This window comes from Ranitomeya imitator, chromosome 1 (genome assembly GCF_032444005.1).
Source record: "Ranitomeya imitator isolate aRanImi1 chromosome 1, aRanImi1.pri, whole genome shotgun sequence".
NCBI classification, from domain to species: Eukaryota; Metazoa; Chordata; class Amphibia; order Anura; family Dendrobatidae; genus Ranitomeya; species Ranitomeya imitator.
In genome coordinates, this window is record NC_091282.1 from 416,039,448 (window position 1) to 416,050,322 (window position 10,875).

Here is a 10,875-nt window from a genome sequence, read left to right on the forward strand (position 1 = left end):
GGAAACGTGTTTGCAGCGTGTGCCACGGTTGTTGCCGTCTGTGCCGAGTTGTTTTATGTATAGGAGGAGCAGCTTCATCCAGAGCACTTTGCAGGGTTTCATTGTAATGCTTCAATGCAGAATCAGGACATGAGATGGAGGAAATAGGGGCCAATGAGGACTGCAAGTTCATCATAAGTTTCTGGGTGTTAATGGCCTGTATGTTTCTATAGGTGTGGAAAGTGGGGGTGACCTGAGCGGGATGGCAGTTCTTGATAGAGAATGAAAGAAGGTTGTGGTCAGAGAGCGGGAGAGGGGAGTTTGTGAAGTCATCCACTGAGCAAAGTCGGGAGAAGACCAAGTCAAGGGAGTTTCCATCTTCATGTGTTGGAGAGTTAGTATGCTGCGAGAGGCCAAAAGAGGAGGATAGAGATAAAAGGTGAGAAGCAGATGGGGAGAGGGGAGAGGCAATGGGGATGTTGAAATCACCCATGATAAGGGTGGGGGTGTCACAGGAGAGAAAGTGTGGAAGCCAGGTGGCAAAGTGATCCAGGAACTGATGAGAGGGGCCGGGAGGACGATACACCACCGCCACTCGCATGGAGAAGGGGACGTAGAGTCTGACCACATGGACCTCAAAGGAAGGGAAGACAAGTGAGGGTACTTGGGGGATAACTTGGAAAGTACATTTGGGTGAAAGGAGCAGACCAACGCCTCCACCTGCTCTGTTGTCTGATCTTGGGGTATGAGAAAAGTGTAGTCCACCATATTGAAAGAGCAGCAGCAGCGGTGGTGTCTGACTGCTGGATCCAGGTTTCAGTAAGAGGCAGGAGATTAAGAGAATTAGAAAGGAAGAAGTCATGAATGAAGGAGAGTTTATTACACACAGAGCGAGAATTCCAAAGGGCACAATTCAAAGAGACAGCAGGCATGCAGGGAATATTAATAAGGTTAGAGGGGTTTCTGGGTGTAGCAATTGGGAGGTTTGACTGGCTATAACATGGGGGGCCGGGGTTTGGAGATATGTCTCCAGCGACTAGGAGAAGGAGGATAGAAAGAGTGAGCAGATGGTTAAGTGATTTGTGAGAGCGTCTCGTGTTGGATGGTGGGACTGAATGGATCTGTGCTGTTGAGCAATGTGAACAGAGCATGAGTGCTATACATAGGAGAGGCAAGGACAGAGGGGCCGATATGGATGGAGTGTAGAGAGTTAATGCAAGGGCGGTGAATGTGAGTGAATGCAGCAGCCAGGATATAGATTATACAAATAAATATGGTGAGTATTTGTGCTGTTTCAAGTGAATATGGATTAGATTTAGTTTTTCTTACCTGTCTCCTGCCCTGTCTAACTGCCATGTTATAACTGCCGAGTACTTAGAAAAAAAAGTACTTTGAATAAAAAATACACAAATAACAGTGCACGAATGCATCCCCAAGCTACATCTACATTTATAGAAGGCTAGCCCTTAGATCTCTTTTTTTTTTTTTTTTTTGTGTTAAAGCTCGTTAGCAATCAATCTAACTCAGTTGAGACAACAGGACACAATAAATGTAGTGATCAGATAAACAAATGTCCAGGTCTACATGGATCATAAAGCACTTTGAAACAGTTATGTGATCTCTCTGAGTAAGGACATGCAAAAGTGAGTTAAATATCTATAAACACAAACAAAGGCATAATAGGATGACTAACAAATATAGATACATGCAGGATTCAATGCCGAAGATAGAATGACTCAGATACCATCCAAGCTGCTTGCTGTCAGGGACTGGAGCAATAGACATGCAGGATATTTCAGCTGCATATACTGATATTTCAGTATAGCCACACATAGTAATGGTTCAATGTGTATAGTCCCCTACACATACACTATACAGGGCAGAATGTTACCTCAGCACGGCCACACATAGCAGTGGTACAATGTGTATAGTCCCCTACACATACACTATACAGGGGCAGAGTGTTACCTCAGTATAGCCACACATAGTAATGGTACAATGTGTATAGTCCCCTACACATACACTATACAGGGGCAGAATGTTACCTCAGCACTGCACACATAGCAGTGGTACAATGTGTATAGTCCCCTACACATACACTATACAGGGGCAGAGTGTTACCTCAGTATAGCCACACATAGTAATGGTACAATGTGTGTAGTCCCCTACACATACACTATACAGGGGCAGAGTGTTACCTCAGTATAGCCACACATAGCAGTGGTACAATGTGTGTAGTCCCCTACACATACACTATACAGGGGCAGAATGTTACCTCTGTACCACTGCTATGTGTGGCCGTGCTTTGTGTATAGTCTCCTACACATACACTATACAGGGGCAGAATGTTACCTCAGCACTACCACACATAGCTACCCATACAGTGGGGTTGGGGGCCCAGATCTGCACAGGGGCCCACCGGGGGATTCCCCTGTTCCCTTATGGGCCAGACTGAGCCTGCCTACACATACACCATACAGGGGCAGAATGTTACCTCAGCACGGCCACACATAGTAATGGTACAATGTGTATAGTCTCCTACACACACACTATACAGGGTGTGGAAGGTCGGGTCACTTAGGCTACTTTCACACTAGCGTCGGAATTCGGCCTGTCGCATTGCGTCAGGCCGAGATTCCGACGCTAGCGTTGTTAGCGCCGCACAACGGGTGCAGCGGATGCATTCTCCTGCGCATCCGCTGCCCCATTGTGAGGTGCGGGGAGGTGGGGGCGGAGTTCCAGCCACGCATGCGCGGTCGAAAAAAGCGGTCCGTCTGGAGCAAAAAATGTTACATTTAACGTTTTTTGCTCACGGCGCAGCCGTCGCACGCGTCGGTAATGTTACTCAATGGGGCAAAAACGCATCCTGCAAACAACGCATCCTGCAAACAACACTATATACCGTTTGAACCCGAATACAGCCTCTTCTATATATCGTATGAGGCCCACACAGCCTCCCCATGTCCAGCACATGTGGCCCACACAGCCTCCCCACGTCCAGCACATGAGGCCCACACAGCCTCCCCACGTCCAGCACATGAGGCCCACACAGCCTCCCCATGTCCAGCACATGAGGCCCACACAGCCTCCCCATGTCCAGCACATGAGGCCCACACAGCCTCCCCATGTCCAGCACACGAGGCCCACACAGCCTCCCCATGTCCAGCACACGAGGCCCACACAGCCTCCCCATGTCCAGCACATGAGGCCCACACAGCCTCCCCATGTCCAGCACATGAGGCCCACACAGCCTCCCCATGTCCAGCACATGAGGCCCACACAGCCTCCCCATGTCCAGCACATGAGGCCCACACAGCCTCCCCATGTCCAGCACATGAGGCCCACACAGCCTCCCCATGTCCAGCACATGAGGCCCACACAGCCTCCCCATGTCCAGCACATGAGGCCCACACAGCCTCCCCATGTCCAGCACATGAGGCCCACACAGCCTCCCCATGTCCAGCACATGAGGCCCACACAGCCTCCCCATGTCCAGCACATGAGGCCCACACAGCCTCCCCATGTCCAGCACATGAGGCCCACACAGCCTTCCCATGTCCAGCACATGAGGCCCACACAGCCTCCCCATGTCCACAGACCCCCATAGCCTCAAGTCCACATTAAGACCCCCATAGCCTCCTCACGTCCACAGTAAGACCCCCATAGCCTCCTCACGTCCACAGTAAGACCCCCATAGCCTCCTCACGTCCACAGTAAGACCCCCATAGCCTCCTCACGTCCACAGTAAGACCCCCATAGCCTCCCCATGTCCACTGTAAGACCCCCATAGCCTCCCCATGTCCACAGTAAGACCCTCATAGCTTCCCAATGTCCGCATTAAGACCCCCATAGCCTCCCCATGTGCAGCTAGACATCCCATATACATAACTAAAAAATCACATACTCACCTCGGTCCCTTTCCCTGACACACTGCTTCTACGCCTGTCTCGGTGTCTGCAGTGCGCTGACTCTCCGTAGTACACAGCTGATGCGATGAAATGACATCATCGCATCAGCTGTTCACACGCTGATTGGAGGAGGAAGTGGCCCGAGGCCCCTCCTCCACCGATGTAGTCCGCGTGGATGGAGACAGCAAGCGGGCATGGTGCAGACTGTGGGCCACTGTTCTCAGCCCCTCAGCTGTCTCGGTCCGCAGGCCGGACTGAGACAGCCAGAGGGCCAGATGTGGGCTGCGGGCTGCACTTTGCCCAGGTCTGGCCTGGAGGCTTCCTTGCCTCTGCACAACACAGACATAGAAAAAAAACTGGCTGGAAATTTAACTCCCTCCAGCCACACCCTGGAGGTGGAAATATGGTGGGTAGGCATCCCGCCCATCTCTGACCACCATAAAAGCCATGTCCATATAGCGACTGGATTGCTCTCGGCACATATCATGCTGGAGAAAACACTTATGGCTTTCACATCATGCAGGATAGAAATCTTTGTGACACATATCACCCCTCATGTATGACACCAGTGACCCTGTCACATTCATTCCCCCCTCTGCCAAAAGCCGGGAGCTTTGGCACCTTCTGACACCAAACAGGAAATTCGGGAGAGGGCATCTGCATTCAGGTGTAGCTTCCTGGGCCTATGTTCTGTGTGGAACCTAAAATACTGGAGGCCTAAGAAACATCTAGTCACCCGGGCATTCTTACCCTGTTTCACCCTTAACCATCTCAGTGGGGCATAATCGGACACGAGTTTGAACCTCTGCCCAAGTAAGTAATACTTCAATGTATCCACTGCCCATTTTATGGCCAAACATTCTTTCTCCACAATGGCATAATTTTTCTCGCATGAGGAGAGCTTCTGTTTCAGATATAGGATGGGATGCTCATCCCCATTTTTCTCCTGAGACAGCAGGGCTCCCAACCTGACTTCTGAGGCATCCGTCTGGATCACAAACTCCTTGCTGAAGTCTGGTGCGACCAGAACCGGATGTTTACACAGAGCCTGATTCAACTCCTGGAATGCCGTCTCCGTGTCAGCAGTCTGTTTAACTATGGTCGTCTTGGTACCTTTAAGAAGATACAGAAATGGTGTTGCAATTATAGCAAAATTTGGGATGAACGGCCGGTAATAGCCCACAATTCCAAGAAATGCCCTCACTTGCTTCTTTGTAAGTGGTTGCGACCACTTCTGAATCGCCTCGATCTTATGTATCTGTGGTTTAATTTTGCCCCTTTCGACAATATAGCCTAGGTACTTGACCTCTTTCTTCCCTATGGCACACTTTTTTTTGGATTTATGGTGAACCCCACACTTCTTAAAGGGAACCTGTCAGCAGATTTTGCTGCTATAAGTTATGGCCACTGCCTTTCAGAATATCTACAGAATTCTATAATGCTGTACACAAGCCCCCGTACGACCTGCAAGTGAAAAAAAATATGTTTTATTATACTCACTTGCGAGGCGGTCCGGTCTGAAGGGTGTCGCAGGTCCGGGTCTGGCGCCTCCCATCTTCTTGCGACACCGCCCTCCTGCTTGCTTCATGGCTCCCCGGAATTGCTCTCCTGCACAGGTGTACTTATCTACCCTGTTGAGGGCAGTGTAAAGTACTGCAGTGTAAAGTACTGCAGTGTGCAGGCGCTGGGACTCTCAGACCTTTCCCAGCGCCTGCGCAGTGCAGTACTTTACTCTTCCCTCAACAGGGCAGAGAAGTACGCCTGTGCAGGAGTGCCGATGCCAGGGAGCGATGAAGAAACAGGAGGGTGGCATCGCAAGAAGATGGGAGGCGCCAGACCCGGACCTGCGACACCCATCGGACCAGACTGCCCCAAAGGTGAGTATAATAAAAAGTATTTTTCTTCACTTGCAGGTTGTACCGGGGGCTTGTCTACAGCATTAGACTGAAAGGCAGTGGCCACATCTTATAGCCGCAAAATCTGCTGTCAGGTTCCCTTTAAAGCATCCAGAACCAACTGTGCCTTGTGCAAGTGACTAGCCAAGTCAGGGCTAAATACCACTATGTCATCAAGGTATGCTGCGGCATACTTCTTATGCGGATCCGATCCTTCATTATCTGGAAGGTGGCCAGGGCGCCCTGCAGACTAAAGGGCATCCTAGTGCATTGAAAACACCCATCAGGCGTCGAGAAGGCTGTCTTCTCCTTGCCACGCTGGGACATAGGGATCTGCCCATAGCCCTTCGTCAGGTCCAGGGTTGTAATGTACCTTGTGGGTTCAAGTCTCTCAATGAGTTCATCCACACAAGGCATCAGGTAAGCATTGAAACTAGAGACTTCATTCAGCTTGCGGTAGTCTTTGCAAAACCGCCACTCACAGTCAGGCTTCGGTACGAAGACAATGGAACTCGACCATCCACTTTTTGACTCCTCTATCACCCCGGGGTCTATCATCCTCTTTGCCTCATTGGATATCACCTCGCTCCATGCTTCTGGAATTCTATAGGGCATGAGGTTCACCCTTACATGCTGTTCCATCATCACTTCATGCTCTACCACCTGGGTATGCCCCGGCAACTGTGAGAAGAGGTTCCGGATCCACTGCAACACCTCCCGACACTGTTGCCTCTGGGTCAGTGTCGGAGTCTGCAGTGGTGACATCGTCCAAGGTGACTTTGGGACTGGCTCCCAGGCAAGGGGTGTCCAGCGATTCTGGGCCACGCCAGGGCTTTAGCAAGTTCACATAGACCTGGTGCGGCTTCCTTCGCCCCAGCTGGTGTACTTTCTAATTAACTTTGCCCAGTTTTTCCACCACCTTGTATGGGCCTTGCCACTTGGCTAGGAACTTGCTTTCCACCATGGGGATAAGCACTAGCACGCGATCCCCGGGCTTGAAATGCCTAAGCCTCGCTGATCGCTTATACATCCTTGTCTGTGCCTCCTGTACCTGGAGAAGATGCTCCTTCACGATAGGCATCACTTTTGTCATTCTCTCCTGCAGCTGGGCAACATACTCTAAGATGCTCCTGTGTGGCATGACCTCAGATCCCCATGTTTCCTTGGCGAAGTCCAGGAGCCCTCGTGGATGTCGATCATACAGGAGTTCGAACGGCGAAAAGCCAGTAGAGGCCTGGGGAACTTCCCTGATGGAAAAGAGCAAAAACAGAAGCAGGTAGTCCCAGTCTCGACCGTCCTTCTCAATGACCTTTTTGGTTTTTGGTTTATCACCAATCAAATATGATGTAAAATATATTGACCAGGAGATGTAGATGTAGTTTGATTGTTTGGTCGTCAAGATTGTTAGTCCTTTAGCGTTACCCAGGGTGCACCATGTGGAGGCGGACTAACGTTATCACCAAAATACGCCCAGTGATGAACCATTTGGGCTCTGACAGATATAGTGACCCCTGAACTTGCCAATATCTCTGTTTTCAACTTGGCATTCTCCTGTGCATCCTGTAATGTCAAATCATAATAGGCCTTCTGTGGCTCAACAGTCAAATAGGGGTCCAGCACCTCCGCCCACTTCTCCGGAGGCAGCCTCTCCCGCTCTGCAACCCTTTCAAAAACAGTCAAAAATATCTCTATATCATCCCCTGGGGTCATCTTTTGCATGGCTCGTGTTACCGCTTTCCGGACGCAGGAGTCATCACCTTGATGTGGGGAGGGGCGGTTTCTCTGCTGTGGACCTCCCCATCAGTAGTTCCATCTGCCTTTGCTGTGCCTGGAACGTTTGCCCGCATCTGAAACACCACTTGTGGAAGGTTGGCTCACTTACCTGCTACTCGAGGTAGGAACACGTGGGGTTAAAGTCTCTGGGTGGTTTATTGTATAATAAACCCAAAATGGTAACAGAAAACAGCCTGTCTAGCTCAAAAGGAAATAAAAAGTTCATAAACAGTCCTGATAACTTAAGGTACCGTCACACTAAGCGACGCTGCAGCGATACCGACAACGATCCGGATCGCTGCAGCGTCGCTGTTTGGTCGCTGGAGAGCTGTCACACAGACAGCTCTCCAGCGACCAACGATCCCGATGTCCCCGGTAACCAGGGTAAACATCGGGTTACTAAGCGCAGGGCCGCGCTTAGTAACCCGATGTTTACCCTGGTTACCTGTTGTGAGTTCTGTTTTTGGGCTCCCTCTGGTGGTTACTGATGGTACTGGGTGATTTGTGTTCTGCTGTCTCTGGTGTCCACCTGTTCTATTAGGATTTGGGAGTTTCCTATTTAACCGGGCTTTCTTGTCTTTTCCCCGCCGGCTATCAAGGTTATCAGAGTGTTTTGTTACCTCAGCTTCTGGCTTCAGTAATCTTCAGGACAAGCTAAGTTTTTGATTTTCTTGTTCCTCGTTTTGCTTTATTTTTGTCTTGTCCAGCTTGCATGTAATTGTTTCTTTGCTGCTGGTTGCTCTAGTGGGCTGTAATTGCTCCTCATGTTCCATGAGTTGGAACATGAGTTCAAGTAATTACAGGATGGTTTTTTGAAGGGTTTTTTGCTGACTGCGCAGTTTACTTTTGTATCCTCTGCTATCTAGTTTTAGCGGGCCTCATTTTGCTGAATCTGTTTTCATACTGTGTATGTGCCTTCCTCTCATTTCACCGTCATTATATGTGGGGGGCTGCTATTTCTGTGGGGTATTTCTCTGGAGGCAAGAGAGGTCTGTGTTTCTTCTAATAGGGGAAGTTAGATCTTCGGCTGGTGCGAGACGTCTATTGTTATTTGTGTGTTCAGGTTTAGGGTCGCGGTCAGCTCAGGTTCCATCACCCTAGAGCTCGTTGGTGCTTGTCCTTTTGTGATTCCCTGCCATTGGAATCATGACAGTTACCATCGTTAAAGTAAAAAAAACAACCGCTACATACTTACCTACCGCTGTCTGTCCTCGGCGCTCTGCTTCTCTGGTCTGGCTGTGAGCGCTGGGCAGCCGGAAAGCAGAGCGGTGACGTCACCGCTCTGCTTTCCGGCCGCTGTGCTCACAGCCAGACCAGAGAAGCAGAGCGCCGGGGACAGACAGCGGTAGGTAAGTATGTAGCGGTTGTTTTTTTTACTTTAACGATGGTAACCAGGGTAAACATCGGGTTACTAAGCGCGGCCCTGCTGGATCGGTGTCACACACGCCGATTCAACGATGTCTACGGGGAGTCCAGCGACAAAATAAAGTTCTGGACTTTCTTCCCCGACCAGCGACAGCACAGCAGGGGCCTGATCGCTGCTGCCTGTCACACTGGACGATATCGCTAGCGAGGACGCTGCAACGTCACGGATCGCTAGCGATATCGTCTAGTGTGACGGTACCTTTAGCTTACCGCGAGAACTGCCGTGCACGTGACCGGGGGTTATCTCCGGTCACTAGGCTGATTGTGAGAACACTGCAGTGTAGGTGATTGCTGGAGTTATATCAGGCGGTCATCTACAAGCTCTGCTATGTCTGGATGTCAGGCATCCAGATGTAGCAGAGCTGGGCTCGTCGTGGGACACTTGTTATTAAAGACTGCGTCAGACACAGGGAGTATACTGTTGGTTTACTTTTTATCGATGGATTTGCTTGGATTACCCATATAATAAAGATGGCAAAACTGTGTGGTGTTTTATTTCATTAAAATACTTTATTCTGCATGTGTGTGTTTTATTAACCCTTTACCAACTATAGGATGAGTAATGGTAGGTATCTTATTAACGCCTCTCCTGTCATGATCCCAATGGCAGGGGATCACAAAAGGACAAGCACAAAAAACAAAACAAGCTCTAGGGTGATGGAAACTGAGCTGACCGCGATCCTGAACCTCAACACACAACTAGCTGTAGCCGGGGAACGTGCCTACGATGATTCTAGACATCTCGCGCCAGCCGAAGAACTAACTTTCCCTATTAGAAGAAACACAGACCTCTCTTGCCTCCAGAGAAACACCCCACAGAAATAGCAGCCCCCCACATGTAATGACGGTGAAATGAGAGGAAAGCACATACGTAGTTATGAAAACAGATTCAGCAAAATGAGGCCCGCTAAAGCTAGATAGCAGAGGATACAAAAGTAAACTGCGCGGTGAGCGAAAAACCCTACAAAAAACCATCCTGAAATTACTTGAACTCATGTTCCAACTCATGGAACATGAGGAGTAATATCAGCCCACTAGAGCAACCAGCAAAAAGGAATCACATATCTGCAAGCTGGACTAAGACAAAAATTAAGCAAAACGTGGAACAGGAAAATCAAAAACTTAGCTTGTCCTGAAGAATACAGAAGCGGGAAGCAGAGGTAACAAGACACACTGATTACATTGATAGCCGGCGAGGAAATGACAAGAAAGCCAGGTTAAATAGGAAACTCCCATATCCTGATAGAACAGGTGGACACCAGAGACCGCAGAGAACACAAGTCACCCAGTACCATCTGTAACCACCAGAGGGAGCCCAAAAACAGAATCCACAACAGTACCCCCCCCCCTTGAGGAGGGGTCACCGAACCCTCACGAGAACCACCAGGGCGACCAGGATGAGCCCTATGAAATGCACGGACCAAATCAGCAGCATGAACATCAGAGGCAACCACCCAAGAATTATCCTCCTGACCATAACCCTTCCACTTGACCAAATATTGGAGTTTCCGTCTGGAAACACGAGAATTCAAGATCTTCTCCACAACATACTCCAATTCTCCCTCCACCAGCACCGGAGCAGGAGGCTCAAGCGAAGGAACAACAGGTACCTCATACTTCCGCAACAACGACCGATGGAACACATTATGAATAGCAAACGATGCCGGGAGATCCAAACGAAACGACACAGGGTTAAGAATTTCCAAGATCCTATAGGGACCGATGAACCGAGGCTTGAACTTAGGAGAAGAGACCTTCATAGGAACAAAACGAGAAGACAACCACACCAAGTCCCCAACACGAAGTCGAGGACCCACGCGGCGACGGCGATTAGCAAACTGCTGAGCCCTCTCCTGGGACAACTTCAAATTGTCCACCACATGACTCCAAATCTG